The sequence below is a fragment of the Melopsittacus undulatus genome, chromosome 10 (genome assembly GCF_012275295.1).
Source record: "Melopsittacus undulatus isolate bMelUnd1 chromosome 10, bMelUnd1.mat.Z, whole genome shotgun sequence".
Taxonomy (NCBI): Eukaryota; Metazoa; Chordata; class Aves; order Psittaciformes; family Psittaculidae; genus Melopsittacus; species Melopsittacus undulatus.
The window spans coordinates 20344264-20369471 of NC_047536.1; the positions used below are offsets into that span (position 1 = coordinate 20344264).

General features: G+C 42.1%; 1 long non-coding RNA gene across 12 annotated transcripts in view; it reads left to right on the forward strand.

Moving 5' to 3' along the window:
- The window catches only part of LOC115946258 (uncharacterized), a 175248-nt gene that overhangs the window by 59175 nt on the left and 90865 nt on the right, over positions 1-25208 (forward strand). For 9 of the 12 annotated variants that reach the window (XR_004550074.1, XR_004550073.1, XR_004080346.2 and 6 more), the window contains exons 3-7: positions 6688-6814; positions 8323-8503; positions 10472-10708; positions 19724-19992; positions 21089-21205. This is a non-coding gene — a long non-coding RNA (uncharacterized lncRNA). Of the gene's footprint in view, positions 1-6687; positions 6815-7137; positions 7225-8322; positions 8504-10471; positions 10709-19723; positions 19993-21088; positions 21206-25208 lie in introns of all 12 variants that reach the window. The other 3 variants (XR_004080348.2, XR_004080347.2, XR_004080351.2) reach the window with 3 other exon arrangements.

Sequence of the window (25208 nt, forward strand, 5' to 3'; positions counted from 1 at the left end):
AACAGATGACACCATCAGTCAGAGCTTAAGAGGAGCTCATTGGGTGGGAAAGAGATCAAGGGAACCAGGATGACCTGGCTGCAGCGTTTGAACTGAAAGGTTCTGTTTCATTCACTGGAGCTAGTCATCTTTTTTTGTCTTTTCTTTAGGTAATCAGCCAGGAAAGAGCTCAGATCTTTCCCCCGCTCCCTCCCCTAGGCAGTGAGTCTAGAATCATGATCCTATGATGTTCTTTTGTCATTTATTTATCTTTTTGCCAAGAACAGATTGCTACTGGGTACGAGTTCTTGCCACAGAGCATGCTGGATAAGAAGCCAGCATGCGGCTCTGCTGCCTGGGGTGCTTCCCTGCTCACCGATCCACAAGCCAGTGGTTAATTTAGGTTGACTATGGTTGTCTGGGGATATGACCCCCAGTTTTACAGTCTGGGTAAGGTCAGCTTTAGTGAGCCTTGCCCAAGGAGAGAGCTCTGGCAGGAGTTAACACTCAGCAGGAGAAAAGCCTGTGCAGTACTTTTTGGGTGAGCTGTGTGACTTCTCTGTATAGTTTTGTACAGTTGCTTGGCCATGTGAGGAGGAGAGGTGCTTGCAGCTATCCTTAAGAGGTGCCATCAGGACTCTTCCAGGACAAGTAACTTCTCCCTGGGCATTGCTAGGTCTGCAGGTTTTCCTATCAACACAACAGAACTGGGGGAGAGGCAAGGTGGGACAGCTTGTTGAGTCATCTTTCCTATGCATCTTCAGAGCAGTAGGGCACCATCTGCAACATGAGCACAACAGAGTTGTCTATGAAGTTTCCATTAAATTTACAGGCAGCAATTGTTATTCCAGACCAAGGAGAGGAGATGGAAAGAGGCTGAGGTCCAGCTAGGAATTGGCTAGACTAGTTCTTGGATTGTTTTCCACACTGTGGTTATCCTTATCTGCATCTGGAAACTGGAGTGTGTTGTATGTGTTTGTAAGAGCAAGCGGATGTGTGAAGTGTTCTGGCAAAGTCAGAAGTCTCATTTTCCCCTCAATATAATGCAGCCTGATTAGATTGTTATTGACATGCTGAGAACCTGCTAGGGTTGTTACATCTCTGTGGAAAGGCATCTGTCTGTTCCTCTCCTGCCTTCTGCCTGGAAGGATTGCAGATCTGGAAATGGGAAGGCCCTTTTAGACTGCAAATCCAGCTGTGAAATAAATCTGTTGGGAAAGCGCGGTGTGCCTGCCAGCTGACCAGCAGTTTGACAGTACATGTGGAACTCTAAGCCAATGAACAGCAGTTTGGAACAATTAGTAATTCCCTAATGGTGGAAAAAAAATAAAAAGATAATAAAAATAACCCCCAATAAAACCTCAGAACAAAGCAGCTGTAGTTTGCTGAATGCTTTTAATCCTGTAGATCATTGCTAACAAGAGTTACCGGCAGTGTAGTGACTGGTTGCCAACTAGATATGACACCATTCACCACCACTCTTTGGGCTCTGCCATGCAGCCAGTTTCCAACCCATTAAAGAATCCACCTACCCAGGCCATGAGAAGCCAATTTCTCCAGAATGTGTGGGAGACAGTGTCAAATGCTTTTTTAAGGTCCAAATAGACAATGTCCACAGCCTTTCCCTCATCAACCAGGCAGGTCACCTTATTGTGGAAGTAGATAAGGTTGGTCAAGCAAGACCTGTTCTTCTGCTTGATGCCCATGCTGACTGGCCTGATTCCCCCATTTTCCTGCGCTCACTTTATGATCTCACTTGGGATCATCTGCTCCATGACCTTCAGCAGCACTGAGCTTAGGCTCACAGGCCTGGAGTTTTCAGGATTTTCCTGCCTTCCCTTTTTGTAGAGAGGTGTCACACTGGCCAGCCTCCCCTGGGACCTGCCCTCTAGACCATGAGTGCTGATAGATGATGGAGAGAGTGGATTAGCAAGCTCCTCTGCCAGCTCCGTCAGCATTCTTGGGTGGAACCCATCAGGGGACTGAGTACCCTAAGCATGGCTGGTGTGACTGTTGAAGACGTAGATAAATACAGCATTAAGTACCCCAGCCTTTTTGTCATCCTTGGTCACTAGGTGTCCCCTGGTATCTAGTAAAGAATGGAGGGTCTCTTGATCCTCCTTTTATTGCTAAGATATTTGTAAAAATATTTTAAATTATCTTTTATAGCAGTGGTCAACTTAAGTTCAAGTCCGTGTCTGCACTGCTTTTGATACTCAAGCTAGCTCATTCTACATTAGCTTAGGTATTTCTGCATAATGTTGCACAGTGGCTTCTAGTAAAACCATGAGAGTGTAAGGACTGACTGGCGTTAAGAACATTGTCCTTCCCAAAGATGGCTCTTGCTAACTTTGCATCATGAAATAGTCAGATAATGGCAATTCTCACATTCAAAATTTGCCTTTGCAAAATGCAAAGAGTCAGTCAAAATATCTGGCATGTTGCTGTCTTTGATCACAGATGACCCAACCTCAAAAATCCTTATCCTGAAAGCTCTCTGGAGACAGATTTGTCTCCAAGTGTGATTTTGGGTTCAGTAAAATTGCATGTTTCAGTGAAATGATATTTCTTCTCGCCAGCTTATTTATATTCATCCTAATTGTCTCATTGTGATGCCTCCTATTCATTTGCTGGATCCACTTGTCTTGCATCTTGTTCTGGCTCTGAGTGCTTTTAGGGTAAGCTTGCCTTTCAAGAATATGCATGATTGATACCATAGGAACAGTTTTCATGTGCTTGCAAGAAGTGCACTGCTAAGCAAAGTAAGCAGGGAAGCTGGGAGAGATGAGTGGAAAATGACTGTGTGAAGAAGAGGAAAGAACCGAAATAGATAGCAAAGGAGTTAATCAAATAAACAAAGGTCTTTTTTTCAAAAAATCTTGCTTTTATTTTATTTCATTTTATTTTATAGTCACAATCTTACAGTGATTGCACTGGGCAACTCTCACTACTTGTCTGTCTGATTAGAGCAGGGGTGTATTGGCTGTGATGAATTACCACAACAGCCTGTTATTGGCATTGTTAACAAGTGTCCCTCATTAAATTAAATGAAAAGGGGCAGGGTTGGGAACCTTGTCAAGGTGGTCCTCAGCTTCTAATTATTTAAATTTATTTGAATGGATTAAGTCCTTGTCCTTAAAATAAACCTCTCCAGTTTTGCCGGTTTGGATTTTTTTTTTCCCTTCTTCTATAAATGCATGCTTTAAGGAGAGTTTATTTACTGTGCAAAGAATTTTTGAAGGTCATACTCCGTGCCATTAGCATTGTACAGAGGATCTTTGAGAACAGCTCATTGTCTGTGCAGGTATTTCTGTGGCACTGTGTTGCTCAAAATGCCATTTATCTTGCCAAAATGGTAGGCACCTTTCTGTCCACTGTGACTGGATACTAGAGCTGAAGTTACTCTATATCAAAATACAAAGATAGCAGACAGGAGCTATCGCTTTCTTCAATCAGTCTTGCAAATCTATAAAGAAGACCAACTACATGTGGGTGGAGAAGGAGGTCTGGAAGGGCTGAATCTTTGAAGGAAATACTGCATTGATAGTAGGAATATGATCTGCTGCTTGTTTTGTCTTTCACTCTGCTGAAGTCTAGTGAGACATTAGGTGACATGTTTCTGTATTTGCTCTAGAGGATGAGTTTTCTTGAGGACACAGACTCATGATTTGTCCAGTGCTTGGGAAAAATAGTTTGTTTCCACATAACACAGGAGTAGAAACTGTGCCAAAAACGCACGTAAGGGCTCAGAAAGGTTTCTCAGGATAATAGCCTTTGTCCTGAGATTCCTGTAGAACTTGTACTGTGTACCTTTACCTCCATGACCACTTCTGGGACCACTTCCTCCTATAAGTTGACAGGGGAACAACACAGAAATCTCTTTTCACAGGAGAAAAGCTGTGGGGGACAACACTGAGGTCAGTTCCAGTCCTCTACACTGCTGGCTATTGTAGGTGACACAGTTAGAGTAAGAAAAGGTGATAATAGGATCAGATAGTTCCTTCTTTAAGTCTGCTCTGACCTCATTTTGTTCTGAGTGCAGGTTTTCTCCTTCTATCAGGCAGACACCATTATGTGTGCTTCACACTGACAAATACCAGTTCTGCCAGGTTTCACGGGGAAACAGCACAGTAACTTACTCCTCCTTGTAACTGTCCTTAAAATACAAACTGACAAAATGCAAACATACAAACTATGTGTCAGTCACCATAAGTAAATAGAGAAAGCTCTGAGACTGGAACTGTCTGCGCTCTTTGAAGGGGAGAGATGCTGCCCAGTATATCCTACTTCTGCCCATGTCCCTTCACTTATACAACCTGTATTTATTTATGATTATGGCTGCCCACAAGGATAGTCTGGTGCCATGCTTTATATCAGTTTACTCAGTCTTTTGGCTGGGAGAGTTGACTTAGAAAACCTTCTTGTAGCACTTTACTGACTCCAATCATATTAGTCTGTGGTTATGTTCTGATGGGCAAAAGCCCAGCACTACCAGGGTAAGGATGAGGAAAGAAATAAGAGAGATGGCTAGTATGCTCCTTATTTATCTAGTGTACAGATTGTTGCTATAAAATGTCAATATACTCACTGAAGGCACTGGTACACCGGTCTGTGGTTCCAGTATGGTATACTGAAGTTATAGCAACTCCTTAAGAAGACTGCAGAGGCTCCCTGAGCAGACACATATTTCAGAATACTACCACATATTGACAGTGAGTAGAGGAGAAGAGAGACAAGTAGTAACTAAAGATCTACCCAATGGAGAAAGGTTGCCAGGAGCTCACTGTGTCTACTGCAAGTCATGTCCTTACAGCTAAGCTAATTTCTAGATCTCTCTGAATTTCAGAGCTGCTTATTTCCTAGTATCTACATTGGGTTGCATTCATCTGGTCCTCATTTCAGGCTCTTGTACCTGCTAACAGTTTAAAGTTCCATTCCTGCTTGAGGGTCCCAAGCAGGAACTTGTGCTTGCTCTTCTGTTGCCACCCACCATGGGGTTCTCTTCACTCACTCCCATGTATACACTTGCAGGGTGGCAAATATTTGCCCCTGATCTGATATCACAGCTATGAACATCATCTACTGCATGGGAATCTACTATGTTGGAGCTTAAAAAAGATAGATATGGGAAGATAGAGGCAGATACGGAAACTGCGCCTTCAAAGCAAAGAAACACTTCTGTGGTATACTGGGTTGCTGTTTTCTAGCCCGTTAGACTTGTGTGAGGAAGCAGAAAGCTTGTCGTTCTCTGGAGCTGGTGGTTTGGTACACATCACCAGCCACTTAGCTTCTTACAATATGAAATGCTGCAAATGCTCCGTCTGCAAAAGTCATAATGGGAATGATTGGCAAGGCTGTTCTGAGAGGTTGACTGTAGCCAGATGAAGGTAACCTGAGATCCTCACTATAAGCCTCTTGATTCGGAACCACATTTGATCAATGCTTACGCTCGATGTGTGGTACAAATAGGTTTGAGGGGAATGCCATAACTCTCTTTAGATTGTGCTGTTCAGCTGTTGGCATTTGGGTGTGTGGTTGAGACTTAGTCTTTTGCATCAGCTGTGCTGCCTCTACATTAGCTGAAGGAGAATTCTAAGGAGAGTTTCTCTGACACTGTTCTGTTTTAAACAATATGCTCAAAATATTAAATTTTTTTTACTATTCCTGTTGTTTGACATGAAAACAACACAAGGTACCAGTGTGACACTTTGCAGTCAACTGATGATGGGAGAAGAATCCCACCTCACTTTGTTATTTTGTTGGTGGGGGAGCAATTGTGTCTTGTACTCTGAGTAGCTTTATTTGTTTTATTTTATTTTAGAAACAAAAGTAAAATATCTACAGGATAACTTCAGTGTTGCAGAAACAAATGACAACAAAAAATGTCAGTAACACAGAAACTGAAGCAGCAGTTGTTTCTTAGTACTGGGCAATAGTTAGGCAATACCTAGAAAACAAGTCATTAGAGCTTCTTACCTTTGTGAAGTACAGCCTTCTGCCTCAGGAATGCCTGTATTCCCAACTGCTTTTCTGTCTGTTATAACAAATAATGTGGGCATATGATTCGAGCCTTGAGACTTGAAGGATGCAAACATGTACCTGAAATGAGGCATGTGCATGGGTTTTGCTGAATAAGAGTGTCCTAGTCGGGTATTTAAATTTTAAATGCACTGGGGCCTTAACTCATAAAGTAGGCAAATTTCAACCCAGACATCAGTGAGGGGAAAAAACATTAAGCTCAAAACAAACTAGTATCAAAGTAGCATTTCAGACTATGTAGAATTGCACTTTAAGATGGGCAAAGCATCTTTAAATCCCTTTTGCAGTAGCTAAAAGCTTGTACATTAGCTTTCATGAGAGGCATTACAGATGTCTGTGAATATTATATAAACAGTAGCCTATTTGCAACAGTTTATAAACTTAAATATTTTATAAGAAAATCCTGAACATTTAACTTGCCTGCTGTTTTTTATATACCAATAAAACCACCATTTTTATCAAGAGATGCTGGGAAACCTGACTAATAATGTGACACTGGGTTATAACCTAGAAGGCAAGTTCACTGGTCTAGAATTAATAAGGTGTGTAATCTGTACAAGAATTTCTGCACTACAGGGGAAAGCAGCTATCTTCGGCTTTGCCTGGTCTTGCATAAAGATGTCTGCAATTCATGAGAGTGTTCTCTGATCTGTCTTTATGTCTCTGTAGCTAAAGAGGTTTCAGTGGTTTCCAACTGGAAATTGCTTGGAAAATGAAGACATGATGACGTGAATGTGTGTAACAGCAGGAGAAATGTTGCAGTTCTCCATAATCTGTAAACCTGCAAGATTTGTAGGTAAGGTCTTATACTGTTGTTCATAGTTTTCCCCAGAACACAGCAACCCATCTATGGTTTAATTTCATTTGCAAGGCCATGTGCTTTTTTTTTCCACTCCCAAATTTGCATAACACTTAGTCACTTAGAGCAGAAGAATGAACGACATCTGAGATTTCCATTTTGAATTATTTAGGAATCTGCCTTTACTCAGTGTATAAAGGTTATCCTGGAATGACCTGTCTGCACTAGGTGTGAATTATCTTCTCATCCCCTAAAAGGAGACCACAGTATTAATTGCAGGATCCTGAGTTCCAGGATATTTGTGCCTCTTCATTCTCCAGGAATCATGGAAATGGCTTTGCTTAATGAAGGATCGTATGTATTGAAGGGGAAATTCCTTTCAGATCTTCACAGACTTCAGGTTAAAGGTTGGTATTGGCCAAAAGCGTGGGCTAGGGTAGGCTGAAAATGGTGACCAAGAAAATACATGCTCTGGAATAAATGAGGTGGTTGATGTGGCCAGATCTCACATGTATGTCAGGGTTAATTCCTTGGTGGCTTACAGCTATTTCCACTCTACACTAGCATTTGGCATTTGTGCCATCTACAGAGCAAATACCAGTGCCAGCCTGAGCTGTGCAATTTGTGCGCGTGTGATTGTGTTTTTCCTATAGCTTGAACAGGGGCATGGCTTCCTTTAAAGCACAGAAATGTCAGAAAATCTATCACCACACTTGTCCCTATAGCTTTAAGTGTTTTGCAATTAGTTCTTTCCTATAATTGTATTTCTGTATTTCTATTTTGAATCATTCAGGAAGCCATCCAGTCTCCTTCGTTCAATGAGTGTATCAGGCCACCTATAAGTCATGAGGCTGCAGAGGGTGAAAGAGAGTTCTTTCCCCCCACCGATTCTTTTTATCAGTTTATTTTTTAGCAAGGTTTACTACTTCCAGTTAGCAAGTAGGAAGCTGAGGCACTCAATGGCTTGGCCAGGGTCATATAGGATGGAATACCAAACATACAATTGCTACTGCCCAAGCCACTCAACATCCTTCTTAATTTCCAGTCTTTTCTAGCACTGCTACCAACTTTCCTCAACCACATTGTACCTCTTTCTCCCCCTACCTTGTAAATAAAACCAACCTCTCCTTTGTAAACAAAGCCAACCTTGCAAGGTAAAGTACCAAAACAATCAATAGATACATAGTAATTTCCTCCTCCAGTTTCACTTCTCTTTCAGTTCACAACTTGTCCAGCAACAAGTTTATTCCTTGCATGGAGCACTTTACTGAACCATTTCCATGCAAAAATATCTGTTAGCACTTTGCTAAGCCTCAGACTGAACATCTTTGATCCACCCATTTCAAGATTAGATGGATGACAGAACCCAAACTCCAGATCCAAAAACATCCATGTTTTGGAGGTATATTCAAAGCCTAAGCATGGATTTGGCTCTCAACACAGTTACTTTGAACTGGCTTCAGATCTAAACACTGTGTCCTACAACATCTCTGTTTCTCTTACAGAATCGTATCTCTGTGGGAGCTCCTAGCCTTGATGAGTGCCTCAGTGCACCTTGTGTGGGAAATGGCACCTGCAGATCCTCACCAGCTTCATAGAGATGGTGTTCATGTGCAGTGGGGTTCTTTAATGGTTGCTTATTTGTTACTTACCTGGAGGCCCAGAGAATTTGGCATTTTGGCAGAAGTAAGTGTGCAAGCAATCCCAGTGTTGTGTGCTGTTCCCATTGTGCACTCCCTCTTGCCTGTTTTTCCATGTGGGGCGTGAAAATACTTTCCACTTCCTCAAAATCAAATCACCACTCCTCCCTATTTCTCTCTTGTCCCCTAGTGTTGAGAACATTGTATGTTTGGGGCTTTTTTCCCCCATGGATAGGAAAGCCAGGGCGAGCTTGGTACTGTGGTCTTTTGCACTAACAGCACTTCAGTGGCAATTCACTCTTTCCAGGAAATTATTCTAGATTTATTCACCACAAAGCATCCAACCATAACAACTCCGTAATTTTAAGGCCTAAGGAAAAAATGTAACAAGATGTTCAGAAATTTTGGTCTGGGATAATTGGGAGTTGTTTATATCCTTGTGCTGCTGATTATGTTGTCATATACCACCATTACTGGTGTCCTCAGGAACAGGATTATCATTGCTTGGAAACAAAGCCTCCTTTTTAACCACTTAAATGCTGGTTCACATATGTAATAACAGGGAGGAAAAACATCCCCTGCTGTTACTGGATCTGTCAGATGCTCGAAAGTCACAGTGATGAGGGTTTAATAAACAGATAGGTGGATAAGTGAAACATATAGAAACTATGAGGGCATTGCAATTTTTCTTTACAATATTTAGGGTGGTTCTCCCTACTGCACAGCCAAATACAGCTCCTGCATTTCCTGGGTTTGAAAATTACTTTCTGTGCATTCAGGCCATACCAAGCTTTCCAAGCTCTGTCTTCCTTGGGTTTTATGCTCTCTAATTATTTGTGTGTGAATCTGGAATTCACATCTCTGGCTCACTGAAATGCGAGGACTACCCATGAAGTCTGATGGATGCTGCCTGTGATGGAAATGTGTTGTGTAAGAGATGGAGTTTGACTGTACTGCTTCTCCTCAGATTCCCTGTGACAGCTGGAACTGTATCCTGCTATCCCACTGGAAAGGAGTTAACTGAACGGGCTGGGGCTAAATGCTCTTTACACTACTTTGACAGTTAAAAAAGAAGTGTAACTAGAAATTGCATTTACATTCGTAAGAGTTTTTTAGCTTTCCAGAGTGGCATTTAACAGCTTTCCTGTGAGCTTTGGGGGTGTTGTTGTTTTGTTTTCTTGTGTGTGTGTTTTGTTGTTGGTGGTGGTTTTTTTAAAGGCCCTGTCAATAATATGAATAGTAAGTTCTGATGGTTTGCATCCATTTCCATCTTCTTTGAGGTTTCCAGCAGTCATTTCCCTCTGCTTTCATGGGAACTGGGTTCTGGAAGGCAGTAAGTTAGATGTACTTTGTCAAGAGAAAGCATTGCCTGCATCCAAAATTATTATAACACTTAATTTAAAGTGCATCTTGATGTTTTTTGGAGGGGAAAGCCCTCAATAACTGTAGAGAGGAAAACAAGCCATTCCCTCAGCTTGAACCTGCATAAATTAGTGGCAAAGTGTTGATCTCTAAACTCGAAGTTTCTGAACCATAAAATCTGTTTATTTCACCCTATAAAAGAACATTTTAACTTCTATGTCTATTTAAGTTTAAAAGCTGTTAGAGAAGTGGGTGGTAAGAGAAGAAGCTTGAATCAGTAAATCAGGCTTGCAATACAATCTTCATCTGCTGCATAGCTTGCATAGAAATCCCCTTCAATGTGGATTTTCTGTGCTTGTAGCAGTGCCACCATACAGGAAATATACAGTATATATTTCCAACATTAACCATAATTGTAGTAAAGCTTATAAAGCAACCCATTCCTCATGTATTCCTGGTGATCTGCAATAACTGGATGTATTTAAGTATGCATTTAAAGAAGGAAAAACATAATAAGAACTGGCAGAAACTAGCATCTGCAGTGACTCTACAAAGGGAGTTCTGGGAAGGTCTTTATTAACATGCTTTTTCTGTAGGAACAGCAACAGCTTTGATGGAAAAATTACCAACCTGTGTTTTCTTTATATCTCAGTTTCAGGGGTTTTTATGTTTTCCTGTGCTGTTGATTGTGCTGGGACTAACACCAAGTCGATGGAGCACCTCCTTGGGTGGGCAGAGCAAAAGTCAGCACCCTCAGGAGAAAGCATGTGATGAGGAGGGATGGCTTTCATGTGGGAGACAGGGCAGAGATGGAGGAAACCTGGCTCCTGCTGCAGCACCCTTCCCACTACCCTGAAGAAAGCAGAGAGGGGCTTGTGCTGCTTCAGATGTGAGTGCTTGTCCTTTGTTCTGGCATGGAGCATAGAGATGGAGGCTTCTTACACAGGTTGATTCTCATTCACACACACACATGCAACTGTTTGCAAGCAGAAGGCCTGCTACAGCAGCCACCTCTGGTGAAAGAGAAGAGAGATTTCAGATTCTCTCTCTGCAAAATGAATAGAAAACTGTCAACACTTTGACATGGTGTGCTTCACTGGAGCTGTGCAGGCCCTTTCTGTACTATCCCTGAACTTGCAGTACCTTGCTAAAAATAGTTCAAAGCATAGCCGTGAGTTCCCTGGACTGTTCTCCTACCAGTTGTGTATTATTCGACTCACCATTCCTTTGAAAGTATTCATCCTTCCCCTCATAAAACTTAAATCAGCTCATTCCTTGGTCCAAGAGTTGACATCATTATGATGTTACATCCTATGTAATGGTGTGAGACCTGGAAAAGCATTCACAGCAAAACCATACGGTGAATTGGATTTGCAGTGCCTCAGCCCTTGCCTGCACTCTGATCTCCCTCCCACCCTCTGCATTTAGTTGTACTTCTAAAACCTGTGTGGTTCCTGGAAACACCCCACGGTAACACACACTGCTGAGGAGCTATCAAGGGTCTTTTAAAATGTTCCCATTTTTCTTTCCATGACCCCATTTGTTTTACAATGTTTGTGAGAGCAAAAGTGATTGTTTTACCAAATTAGGCTGTTTTCTTGCCAGGAACAGTGGCTGGGATCTTGTTGACAGATTTGGAAAAGATTATTCTTTCAGTACCTTTTGAATGAATTTTTAAAGGATGTCTGCCATGTACAGCTTCCAAACTCAGACCACATTTAACTGTTTATATATTATTCAGTGACAGGGATAAATTAGCACCTTTCATTTTCCTATAAAAATTAACACATCCCAAGTAGATGTTTCAACAGCTACAGATCTTTTATTTAGTAAAAGAATGTAAGAATCTACTTAAATATGCTGAACCCCAAATCTCAGCCCAAATAAAATTTGGAAGTTTTGTTATTGTTTTCAGAGGCCTCAGAATTTTACCCATTTTGCTTACACTTTTGTTCTCTCATATGTCTTTCATATGATGACCTTTTCTTTTTGATGGAAAGCTCTCCTCTCAGTCTGCTCTGAAACCCCTGTCTCATCCTTTTGCTTGAGGGCTTCCTCATGGGCATTGGGGGGGGGGGGTTATTTGGTTCCCCCACCACCACCTTGCCTCATCCTTTCATACATAAATTGGCCTCTGAGTTGGTTTGTTCTTCCATTTTCCTCTGAAGCATCTGGAATTGGCCACACCTGGAAACATGCTAATGGTCAGGATGCACAGATGCTTCTGGTGGTAGTGAGAAGCTCCTGAAGCTCAAGGCTGGTGTGTATTGCCCTGGTCACATTAACAGGGATTGCTGCAGTTTGCTTCATTGCTGTGCCTCTCTCTAGTGAAGGACATAGTTTTTTCCCAAGGCACTGATGTTATTCAAGGCTTTTGCTCTTTTGTACTAAAAAGTTTGTTCAGTTTGTTCAGAAGTCTGAGGTATTGGAGGTTCCTGAACGGATGACTTTGTTTAGGTGGGTGTTGGGAGTTGAAGTTCTGATTGTAGCATCATGATTGCTATGGTGGCAGGGGTGACATGATCCAGGCAGTGTGTCTAGCCATATGCTGCCATGTTATTAGGGGATGTGGGGCTGTATAGAGCCATTTTTGCTGTCACATGAAATGACATTTGTGCTCATTGAAGCTGCTATGCAATGTATGTGAAGATTTGTATTCCTTCTACTAGTTTTGCTCCATGCAGATATATTGCAGTAACAGAAGAGAGAACAGAAATCTAAGTCAGTATGTCTGTGTATTTCACTTTTCTGTCTGAGAATATTAAGGCCAGATTCTCATTTACACTAAGCCCACTTGTAATATTCTGGCAACATAAAGATGCCTTAGCAGGAATGTAAATTAAAGCCTCTTTATACTTTTAATAGTGTTTGTAGTTTCACTTGGCTGCAGTACAGGAATGACACATGTCTATACAAATGGCATTTGCCATCCCATTGATGGCTGCTGATATTCCCTGTGCCTCTACTCCCTAACTAACTAAACCACGAGTCTGCTGCAGTCCCACCTTTCCAGTCTCCTTAAAATGTGCTGTTTTCTTGAAACATCTAAACCAGGATTTAGTATTAAAGTGATTTTTCTGTCCTCCCTTCACCACGTGATCTGCCTTTATGGATCTCTACAAAATGCTCAGTTCTGCAATGCACAAACATTATTCTTACTATTGTGTTTCTTAAACTGGGGAGGAAGGGTCTTCATTTCAGCATGGTTGTTACCATACAGAGCACCTTTTTTGTATTAAGGAAAAGAAAATCTCTCGGGAGAAAAACTTTATTATGGAGTCTTGGAGCAAGGAACTCACATATTTTACATTAGATCATTACATCTCGCACATCTCCATTTTCATCTCTAACCAGTTAAGATCTTGTGTACCAGTGCCTCCTCTTTCAAATGGGAAGTATTGCCCTAGATGACCTTGCAGGGACACAGCAAAAATTAAGTACATTCAAAAGCCCAGCAATTTAAAGAGCAGAGTGAGGAACCTGAAGTACAAGGCTTGTAGAGACGCCACATGTGAACTACAGAGGCTTAGGAAAAAATGTCATATCAGCATCTACCTAATATATTTCAGAGCAAATACTGCCTTAGGAGTGCCTGAAAGAATGTTATAAGCGTTTTGTTAGGCCTGTGGTTATATTCTGTCAGGTCGTGTGCTTTCCCACATGTTCAACTGTGTAGGCGTCAGAAATGCAGTGAAAAAAGGCTCTGAAAGAACCCCAATTGGTTTTTTGTTTGTTTGTTTGGCTTGGGCGGGTGGGAAGGGTGTTAGTAATCTTTAGGAAGTGATGACTGAAAAGTGCACAGCCTTAAGACTGCCATAGAAACAAATGCAGTGCTGGTTTTCCTCATGGAAATCTGGAGCTCTCCAGTGGTTAAGTCCTTCATTCCTTCCTTTTGAAGGTCATGAGAACTTGGTCCAAAACCTGTTTGTGGTCTAGGACTGACAGCTTGTCAAGGCTCTCAGTCCCTATTCTAAGTAGAGGTATTACACACGGGGAGAATACAAGGAGAAGAAATGTTTCTAGCAAACTAAAATGGCAGAATTTAGAGTTGCTGAGGAGACTGAGATCTTAAAATAACTTATGTCGGGAGAAAGCTTAAGGGTCTCAGTGTCGGTGAAATGGCATAAGGCTTATGAAATGCAAATATTTATAAGACTCTGTAATACAGTAAATGCATTCATAAAAACTAACAGATGAATAGGCTCCCCGTGTATAATAAAGAATGTGACAGCACTCTGCAACCTTCAGAGAGCATAACATGTAGTGCAACAGCATTCTGCAGAGAGTGCTAATCTCCTTTATGCTCTTAAGTCCTCCCTATATTCTTCCCATAGATGGTGCAAGTCTTCACTGCAACACTTTCTATCGAGTCCAGCTGTTCACTACTGCTTCCAAAACTCATTTGAAAGACTGTTTCTCTGCATTTCTGGATTAAATACTCTTCCTGTGTTGATGGGTGATTCTGGAGGGGTTTTCAGAGTGACTGATAAGAGAAAAGGGAGCAGCTTACATGAGGATCATTGTACAGTTGAATGGGGCTGTAGGATTCAATCTGGTGCTGTCACTGAAGCTCAGCTGTCAGGGGCTGTTTACTCATCACCCTGCATCGCTGTTTGCCGAAGGATAAACTACCCCAACCCCGAAAAAGCCCATAACTCAAGGCGAAGGGCTGATACTCCGCTGAGTACCCCTGCCCTCTGAGAGGGGGGCCGCTTGCTAAGGCAGGGCTTCTCCCGAGCGCTCATGATCTGCCTGCTCGCTGCGCTGGCAGTGCCCGCGCCGCCGGGCGGGACCCGCTGACAGGGGATGATGGAGTGTGTGCCGGCGCTGTACGCGGCCGCGGGTCACTGCCTCGCAACGTGAGAACAACCCGGCCCGAGCGCTAATGGCTTTCAGGTGTGCAGGCCGGGGCCTGTCAGGGCAGTCAAGGAATTAGTGCTTGGCACAAGGCGCAGGTCTCCTGGCTGCCAAGTTAAACACAAATGGGGCCTCGTGTAAATAAACAAGGGCAAAGGGAGTTTTTACTCGCACTAGGTTGTGTACCGGGCTCGTACGCACGCATCGGGACCATCGCCTGCATACACAGGCAGCGGCCCCCTCCGGGGACAGCAAGGTTGTGACAGTGGTAAAGGGGGAGCTTCCAGCACCACTGCTCATTGACAAGCAGCAGGGACAAGGCTCCTGCATTGCTGGAGAAACCCTGTCTGCAGCACTGCTCTGTTTCTTGCTCCCTGTCTCATTTAGACAGACAAGAACTCACCCTGTGGGATGCTGCCTTCCTTACCTTGGAAATGCTCCTCTTGATCCCGCAGGGCTGGTCTCCTTCCAGCCCACCACCCCTCCTATTGTACACCCAGCCCTCTCCCCTGCACATCAAGATTAAATTGCTGCTTTGGTCTGGATTATGTTTTCCCGGCCAATATATTATGCCACCTCCACACTCCCTTCTCTGCCCCATCTGGCTTCCATCCTACCCCCGTAAAGATTATTAATATAGCCTGTTTCCAAACGATTTATTAGCAGGGGCCAAACTGGTGCCATTTCCCATTTTAGTAGAGCACTGAAAATAATCCTGAGGAGTGTGCCCAGCTATAAAAATGTACTTACACTGTCATATTTGCAGTTTCAAACATGCACCACTTGATAGTCTCAAAAGTGCTGTTTAATTGGGTTTTATGGGTTCTAATTAATTATACCATGTAAAAAAATTACTTGTCCCATTACAGCTCTCTGTGGTTTACTCTGAAGAGCAATGTAATTTAGAGATAAATTGTCCTTCTCTCTCCTCCTGCTCCATCTTTTCCCAGTGAGTTTCAGAAAGGTTTAATTCGCCTTAAACCTGTGAAGGAATCTGAGAAAAAGCTACATTTTGTCCAGAGGCACTACTTTTCCCAGTACCCATAAATGGCTTCGACTGTGATTCAGAGTGGTTCTATGTTCCTTCTGCTGAATCAGGCTGGTGAAATTGTGAATAATCCTGCAAGTCTTCAAAGCTCAGGTCTGTTGTGGCTGTGATTTGCAAAGACCTGAACATGTTTGCAGCTTTACATGCTGTGGATTATTTCCTCTGATTATAGAGAGGGAACACTAAAGGAGGCCAAGCATCTGTGCAGGGGTTTTTTGCTAGATGGAGGTCCAGGTTGAGATTTCTCTCTATCACTCTCTGTGAAAAGAGTCTGATAAAAGATCTGGCTGCCTTTATAGACCTTTGGTGTGACTAATAGCAGAGAAAACCTCTCAAGTTAACTTTCTATGCTGTCTTGCAGAATCATGAAGCCTAGATTATCCAAACAAATTCTGGGGCAGACTTCTGGCTTTTAAATGCTTCCTGGAATGACTTGGTGAAAAATGAGCAGCCAAGCAGGTACACTTGTGGTGTTTAAAATATACTCTTATATTACATCCATCACCGTAATAAATTTGGTCTCATGAGGCAAAATATGAGATACAGTAGAACTAAAGTAGACAAGCATTGTATCTTATAGTCTATGGCTTTATCTGGAAACTAGGGAGTCCGAGTATCAATTCTTGAGAAAAGACAGGGCAAAGAACCTCTTTAATTTGCCTTTTATAGGCAAACACTACTTATTTCAGAAACGTCACGTCACTTTTGAAATAATGTAAAGCTTTTGGGTGCGACAGATACCCCCAAGACTACACCACCCAGAAACTCCTATACTCTTAGCACCAAAAGGTTATGGTTCTAAATGTTGCTGCCAGGATGAGTATTCACTGGATCACAAAGTTAGTTAGTCATGCTTCACTAATTTGCTGCTTTTCTAAAAGAAATAAGCAACCTGTCAGTTGTTGGAAACTTAGACCATCCTGGGCATCCAGATCAGTCTGCTTCCTATTCTGGAGCAGGAGCACTAAAAGCTGCCAACAAAAGGGAAAAAGAACCACCACTCACACACATTACTCATCAATCTGAAAAGTAACAAGATTAATACTAAAAACTGTTTTTCACAAAGTAATCCTCTCCTGTAGTAAAACTAGTTAAAAGCTATTTTAGTGCATGTGTCTAGTTAGTTATTTTAACTGTTACTAAAACCTGCAGTGATTTGATGGAATTAGTCAGCAAAATGGAGCCCAAACTTGGATAAACCTGAAATGTCCACACAGTGTTCAGGTAAGCCCAAACAAACATGGCATGGTGTTTGTACAGGATTTGTGTTGGCTTTTACTACTTTAGAAGCCATTTATGAAGAGGAAACAATGTGAAACCTGCTCGTCTCATGTGATTTTCATCATCCAGAGATTTTAAATAAGTGGGATCTGCTATTTTTATGCTCTTCTGTCCCCATAAATTACTCCTGGAGGCATTAAAAGGGCTTGTGAAAAACAGAGTAATAAATACCCAAAGCACAAATGCAAACGTTGCCAACTGCTCACACTGCTGTGGCAGCAGCTCCGTTGTTAATTTATTGAGCAAAACTGATGAGGGACCTCAATACCTGTTTCAGCGCTGCTGTGTATGGAGCCTCATTCTACACTGCTGAAACTGGTGCTAAAAATCCTTCTGACTTTTGTAACAGTGTTGTGATTGCTCAGGAGCTGGGTGAGTTACTCTGGTTATTCCAGAGGAGCAGAGGAATAAGGGAAATGAAAGGAGAGAAGAAATATCAGCTGCAAAAGGATCTTGTAGCTTGTGTCACCTGCAGCAGCTCCATGCCCTGGGTGGATCATGCCTTTGGGAAGGATGGAGAAGTTGTGTAACAGAGGCGATCTCTGCCAGGTCCTTTCTCCTGACACATCCCAGACCACAGTTATGGCCCCTACATCAGAGGGAGAAAAGCAGCAGGGGCACGCGTGAGTCACGGCCCTCATGACAGGGGAATTCCTCCCTGGCTGCTGGCAACTGCAGGGCTGTGTGGTTTCCACTGCCTGAGCCTTACCGAAAGAGCTGTTCTCAGCTGAGTATTTCATTCCAATTTCTCACCTCCCTTCAAAATAGAAGATCCTGACATGGGACTTTGTTTGAATGGTTCTCTGTGGCTGATCCTTTCTGAACTAGAAGCCCAGGTTCACAGCAGGCCCCAGCATACCCTTCAAAGGCATGTGAGTCAAGTTATGTTTTGCACTCTACTCATCCCCTAGATAAAACAAAAGAACAAAACATTAGTCAGTGAAACAAGCAAACTGGACAGCTTTCCATGTCATTTAATGCATGGTTAGCCCAAGATCAGGTTGGAGCAGCCTGGTCTAGTGGAAGGTGTCCCTGCCTGTGTCAGGGAGTTGAAACTAAATGATATCTAAGGTCCCTTCCAACCCAACCTATTCAGTTATTCTATGATTCTATGAAACCCTAGTTTCACTTCTCAGCAGCGCCCTGTATCTGCTCACAAGTGCTGTTCCCTGGACTTGGCATAGCTCTGCCTGCTGCAGTCAGTTCATCCATATAGGAAACTCAGAACTTCTTGTTTCACAGGTTCTTTTAAAGTAGAAAATATTGGATTAGGCTCTTTTTTCATGACTGTATGAAACAAGGCTGGCCGGTGGAGGTGGGGAGGGCAAGGCTCCACTCCTCACTTGGCTGTATCTAAGACAGAAAGGCAGTAAAAGTATTTGGAAAATGATGGTGCCTTCTTTGGTCCCACTGTATTGAAAGTAACACATAGCATATTTAGTATTACAAAATGTATATGGTATTACAATGGTATTTTAGAAATAGCTGGTGGTGTACTTGTAATTGGGAATGCTTGAAACTTTCCAGGCTTCTGTATTTCCTTGTAGCTCTGTCAAACTGAGCATTCACATTGAAATTTCTCATGCTGGCATCAGCTCTGTTTGATTTATTTAGAATAATTTAAACCCAACGCAAATAACATTTCAAGGGGAATTTAAAAGTTTGAGTCAAGGGAAGCATAGGTGTGCTCCCAATTCAGAATGAAATGAAATCATGGAAAAACTGAATTTCCTGCATACTAGAAATTTGGAGTGTTACCTCTATGTTCCTTCAGCTGTGAATGATACAAAATAGAAGTGGTCCTGATGCCCTGAAACAGAAAGATGTAGGAAAAATGCTGAACTGGAACCTATGGGCAGATTTTGATCACCTCTAATTTCAACTTGAAAATGTTAATTGTTTGGGCTTAGTGTTCCATGCAGGAACCTTTTCCAGTTTTTGTAAAATTTCAACATATTATGACTCAGGAGCAAGAATATGGATATATAAAAATATATTAGAATATTTCTATAAAATAAATCATATTTGGCTTATATAAGTATATGCAGATATATATATGGGTTATATAAATTATATACAAAAACATATTTTTATATATATGTATGTATAATGGAGACAGTGTTCTCCTTGAAAAGCTTATTATTTAGAAAAGGGTGTTGGGAAATTATGAAATGAAGATTTCCTGCCAGGTGTTTATTTTGTATATGTGTTTGGTATAGTCTTTAATTACACGACCATTTACTATATTTAGTGGAGGACCCAGGTCTCATTCCGCTCAGAATGTGGAGCATCTCAGGAGATGAGTCACGGATGGGCAGAGGAGGCGGCTGGTGTCTGATGTGCTTTGCCTCTATTTGGTATGGAAGCTGGGAAGTGCAGTAAGAGGCAGAGGATTGAAAAGAAACTGGGGGATGTCATGGCAAAGGCATCTGAATACTTTAGAACTCTCATCCAGTCTTAGAGAAGTCGATTTAAACTGAATTCTTCCCAATTGGGTATTAATCTTATTTTGTTTTCTGTGTTCCCGTTTGCAGAATACACTGTCAGTGGTATTTCTCCTGGCATACGATGCTGTACAATGTTAAACATTCTGAGAAATCAATTCCCAGGCATCTCAGCTTGGGTACCCAATGTTAGCGGAATGTTTTGACCTGAATCTCTTTGTGTTTCACTTTCCCGTCTGTTAAACAGGAATAATAATCTCCTCTCATCTTACAGGGTGTTGTTAAAAGAAATGAACGTTGTGAAGCACTCATATGCCATACTGATAAGAGCCCTAGAAAACCTCACAGGAAAATCAGCAATTGTGACTTCCAAGCAGGTTTTGAATAGTAGGCAGTAAATAAGGCCTGAAGACACATGCTGAATAATGGCACTGTAACAAAATACTGAATATCTGCTTATTAAGTGAGCACTGTCCATCCTGAGGTAGAATCTAGTGGAAAACAAGGCATAATCCTTTGAAGAGTGAATCATAATGCAGATGGGTAAGGTCTTATGGTTAACTTTAGTTTTAACATTTTGGTCACTTGGTTTTGCAGATACAAATGGTGCATGTGCAAAAGGATACCTGTACCTAAAAAGAAAGAAAAGCTGATTTCAGAAATGCTTGTTGTTCAAAGAAATATGCAGGTCTTAATTCTTACGGTTTTAGATGAGACACTTCTTGGTGCCTGATGGATTTTGAAGATGAGGAGACATTGCAGCTTATATTATTTGGGAAGGAGTTTTCAGTAACATGTTAAACTGTAGCTTCTTGCCTTTGCTTTTTAGAAGATGAGAGAAACTTCCCAGCTGGGAAAGTTAGTAGTGGAAATAGTTTTGAAGTTGGTACATAGACTCTTGCACATACCTGGATGAACTCCTGCAAAATTTGCATGGGGTATTACAATGCATTCTGTTATTAACATTTCTGCCTATGGCTGGTGGAAGAGGAAACTCCTAGCTTCTGTAGCAATCAAGTATTTAGCTTTCACAGAGGTGGACAGACTACTTACTTATTAAAGATGGAATATTTTGGCACAAGAAAACATGGGTGTTAATTGGCTATGAATTAATTCAGTTTGGAAGAAAAGTTTTTTAGCCACCACAGCGGCAGGATTCTTGAGTGGCTTCCCGGTGGAGTTTCCTGGCTCCCTCATATGGTGTCTCATGAAAGTAAAGGAGGTTGCAGATCTGAAGATCTGTATGAGAGCAGATTGAGTTTAAGAAGCTCGGAAGTTGGTTTCTAGTCCCCTATCTGCCATTTCCTATTCCCTGAGAAGGTTCAGATTTACACATTTCACACATGGAGAAACTGATGCCTGGGGGGATGAAAGGATAAATCCAATCTCCTCAACTTCATTAATGAGAACTCATGAGCAAAACAAGGAACCAGAAAGGCATCCATCTATCCAAATGAGACAGACCCTGTTTATGAAAGAGCAAAGCACTCTGCCCCCTTGTGCCTCTCTACCAACCCCTCTCTGCCCTCTTAAGGATGGAGAGCATCCATGGGCCCAGGGTCTAGCATGATGTAGTGGTGTGGTGCTATCTGTACCCCCAGTGTTTATTCTTCTCTTCCTTGTTCTCTGTTGTTTGCAGTATAGGGCTGCATCGGCTTCACTGATAAAGGATCCCTTGCAGACACAAAGAAGAGAGGAACAATTCCAGGCCACTTTACAAGTCACTGGGAACAAAACAGAGCTGCCTCTGCACCTTGTGAGTAGTGTAAAGCGTGTCCGATTGCTTAGCCATCAGCAGGAGGAAGCTTAGGGTGAACCATTCCTGCTGGTTTGCCACTATTAAGATCCAGCAGTACCTTGATGTTTCCTCACTGGCAATAATTTGCAGGATTAAATACTTCAAGCCACTCTAAAATTAGTTCCCGGAGACATTTTGTGCTTTCATTTCAGAGCTCTCAGGAGCCTTTCCTACTTTGTAAGTCTGCTACAGCTAATTACCTGATGGTTACAGTGCTCTAGAAGATTTCAAATATCTGTCTTTTCCACTGATCTAAAGACCCAAGTGGGGTTACAGTGTAGAACTTGTACCAGGAGTGTTTGCCAAACACTGTAACTAGCTCAGACAGCTTCATGAGATGGGCAAATAAACCACTGCAGACAAAATTACCTCTGTCCAATGTCTCCATCCAAGATTCAAAGCAAACTTAGTTTTGAGACTTTAAAAACATCTCAGAAACTCATTCAAAGAAATGCTTTTATGTACTGAGCCCTCTCCATCTGCCCGATCCATTAGAGAGGCTGAAGGGTCACAGCAGACATTTTCAGTGGGACTCCCTTCAGTGCTGTGGTTTAAGAGTTTGCAAGGAGTACTTTGTATTTAATGTTGTGAACACCTGTAGTATGTGATGCTGCTCCCTGTCTGTGCTGTGCAGACATGTGGCTATCAGAGCCAGAGGTAGAATAACTCTGGGAGAACTGAGAAATCTCATCACACCAGCAAAATGCACAATTCGAAGATGACTGTGGGCCCTCAGTCTGCAGAAATCCCCTGGCAATGGGATCCCCCTCATGAAGATATGGTTCACTCTGGTGTTTCTGGCCGCCTTTATTGGCCTGTGCTGGCTATGGCCACACTGTGATCCTTTCTATGTTCTTCCCACCCATTCCTGGCCTCTTTGAGATTATTCACTTTCTGAATATATACAGGTGTCATCTATAAAAAGTCATACTCTCCTGACCACAGCAAAAATCCAGAGGGGTTTGTTTCTTTACTTGTGCTTTGTTCACCTGGCACCATGCCCAGAAGAAATGATCTTTCTCTCATACCTCCAGGGCCATCACTGCTGTTAGCGTCCTTTAAAACCTGCTAGTTCATTGCTCTGAGGCACCAAAGCAGGCACAGCTTCACCCACCAGTTCCCAGCCATACTTTGTGGGGTTGGTGTTCATGTTAAACCCATGGCGATGTGGAACACATTGCATGCATCCCAGTACCAGTAGCAAATAATTTTACTCCGTGAGCAATCACTGGACAAAGTGAAATTCTTTTATTTGCTCTGAATGAAAGATGTCCATCACCTTCAGCTGGGTATTCAATGAAGCTGTCCACCACTACTACTGGGTCTTTCATCACCCATCACTGTGAACCTTCAGCACAGCGTCATAGTATCTGAAGCCATGTTTTCAAATCTAGTGACCTAATGTGAAACTTCTAAGGCATAAATACCAAGACCTTGATCTTCGTGCAATAGCAGGACATAGTTACTTCAGCATGATTGTCAGTGTTTACACTTGGACACAGTGTTTGAAAACTGTGTTCTAAGACTGAGACCCAGCTTCCTTTGAAGTCAGTGGGAGTTTCAGCCTCCACTTCAACAACAGAAGGGGTTGGGCTCTTTGTTCTTTTGTCTAGGGTAATTTGTGAGTAATTGCGCCAATCCAAGTGACTGGATTTTCTAGCTTGTTTCCAAACCGTGCTTCTGAGACCAGGCTCTCTTCTACCTCTCTCAAAACAAAATGCTGAAGGAGCATGGATAGAGGAAATCCGTTCAGACTGAGTAAACAGCTCGTGAGGGTAGGCCAGCAGGATTCATTCATGCTCATTCAGCCCAGGCTAGCTGGTTTGATTCCAGTTGGAGCACTCTCTTCGTTACAGGACCCCTGGGGAATGTTAATCTGTACAGTATAAACATTTATAAACATCTACTAAATCATTACACTTCAGCTGCCCCATAAACACTCCTGAATGCTTTCCTTAGGCAGCATTGATTGGGTAACGTGTGGCTTTTTGGAATTAGTTTATGGGTGTTTGGCACTATTAGAAATATGGGGAGAGGACACGGGAGGTTAAATAACATTGTTTAAGCTCCATGACTTATTTAGGATTAAGACAGAAGCTGTTTGTGAAGGATTAAAAAAGGTCTAGCTGGTAGATGTTGAGGGAAAGCCCAGGTTGCAGAGGGTCTAAGACAATCTTTCAGCCTTGCACACTGGTTTTAGTGATGCTGTTTCCATGAACATCACAAAATGCACTTACCACTAGTCCACTTGACATTTCTGGGCCCCAGCGATACATCATTATTCATCTATGACTGCAGCAGTGGCTGCCTCTGAAGGAACTGCCTGATGCAAGGCAAAAACGTAGACAGACAATCTGAAAACTGAGGCAGGACTAACATAACCTGCAGAACTGTTCTCAGCTGGGCCACAGGTCCAGAGCTTGCTTATACAGTTACAGGACATGAAAGTATATACATATACTATGTTTATTTATTATTTCTAAGAGCAGTAATCAGTTTTGAATGAACACCTGGCAATGCAAAACTTGTGCTTTGTGAAGTTGAACTTCTCAGTTCTTGGATGTGATCTGTCCCCTTGACCAAAGGAGCTGGCATGAATGAGCGTTACCAGGACTAGGGTCATACTAACTCCGTACCCATCTCTAAAAGATGTATGTGAATGTAGAAGTAGGAAGTAAAAACCAACCAAACCAACCAACCCTCACGACTTATTCTCAAATGGATAAAAGATAATTCCCTGAATTATTACATTTTGTTTGTTTGCAGGGGTTTTGAAAAGCCAAGAGCTGATAGAGGTGTCATTAATTACTGCAAGAATTGCATATAAGTAATATAACCTGAGCAGAAGTTAAACATGTTGTATGTGAGAGAGATATGTTTACTGACAGTCTGATGAATAGGTAACAACTTGATTTCTAAAAAGCATCTTAGGAAAAATTATTTAATTGGCTATAATTATATCCCATCCTACACTGGAGCAAATATGCTTGTGTACATAGATTTGTTTTACTTGCACATATCACAGGTATGTGGCTGGACATAATGTCTCAGCCTTCAGAAGCTGCTAACAAGAGACTCCTTTTCCACCTCCTCTTTTTTTGTGTTCAAAACACACAGCCACTGCCTTCCAGCTGTGACCACACCTATTGTGAAAGGAGGGCAGGGAAAAAAGAACATTTTTTTCCTAAGTGATGTGGATGCACAATACAGGAAAGACAGAGGGCAGAAGCCCTCCATTACAGACCCTGAGCCATGGCTGCAGCTCTCCTGGCTGGGACTCTCAGCACTGTCCTTGCCAAATTAACAGCTGGAGTGAGAACCTGAGAATGGAACAACTCCAAAATCCTCTGTAGAACCTCATTGCCCCAGGCCAGCGGGCTGCAGCATCTCCAAAATCACGGTCCAGACTTCCCTGGCCTAAGTCTTAGACACCAGCATCACACCAAAAGGCCTGTCCTGATGCTTCTTTGCCCTTGCAAGGAAAGGGGACAATGAAGATTTCTTTCACTACTCATGTTTAGCAAAATCTTCTAAAACATGAAATCAAACCATACCCATCATAGGCTATAAGTGACTTCACCGTATCTTCACTTTCCTGCTTGCAAATCTTTCCTCTGTGTGTGTATAAATATATATATACATACATACATATATATATATATACACATCAGTAGTAGAGGGTGATTTTTCTGCAGCTTTTGTGCAGCTTATAATGAGGTGGGTAATTTAAAATCTGTTCTATATGGTCAAGGATCCAGTTCACAAAAAGCATTACACATTATTAACTTCAATTGGTCTTTTAACATCCATCTTAAAGGGTCAGTAAATGAGTTTGCCTAGAGGTATACCAGTTGTTATCATGTGTAGGGTTATGGTCACAGCTGGAGGGCAGTGGCAGGGACAGGTTGGCTGGCTGCCTGTGTAGGAGACTTCGGTCTCTAGAATTGATGCTCTATTAATT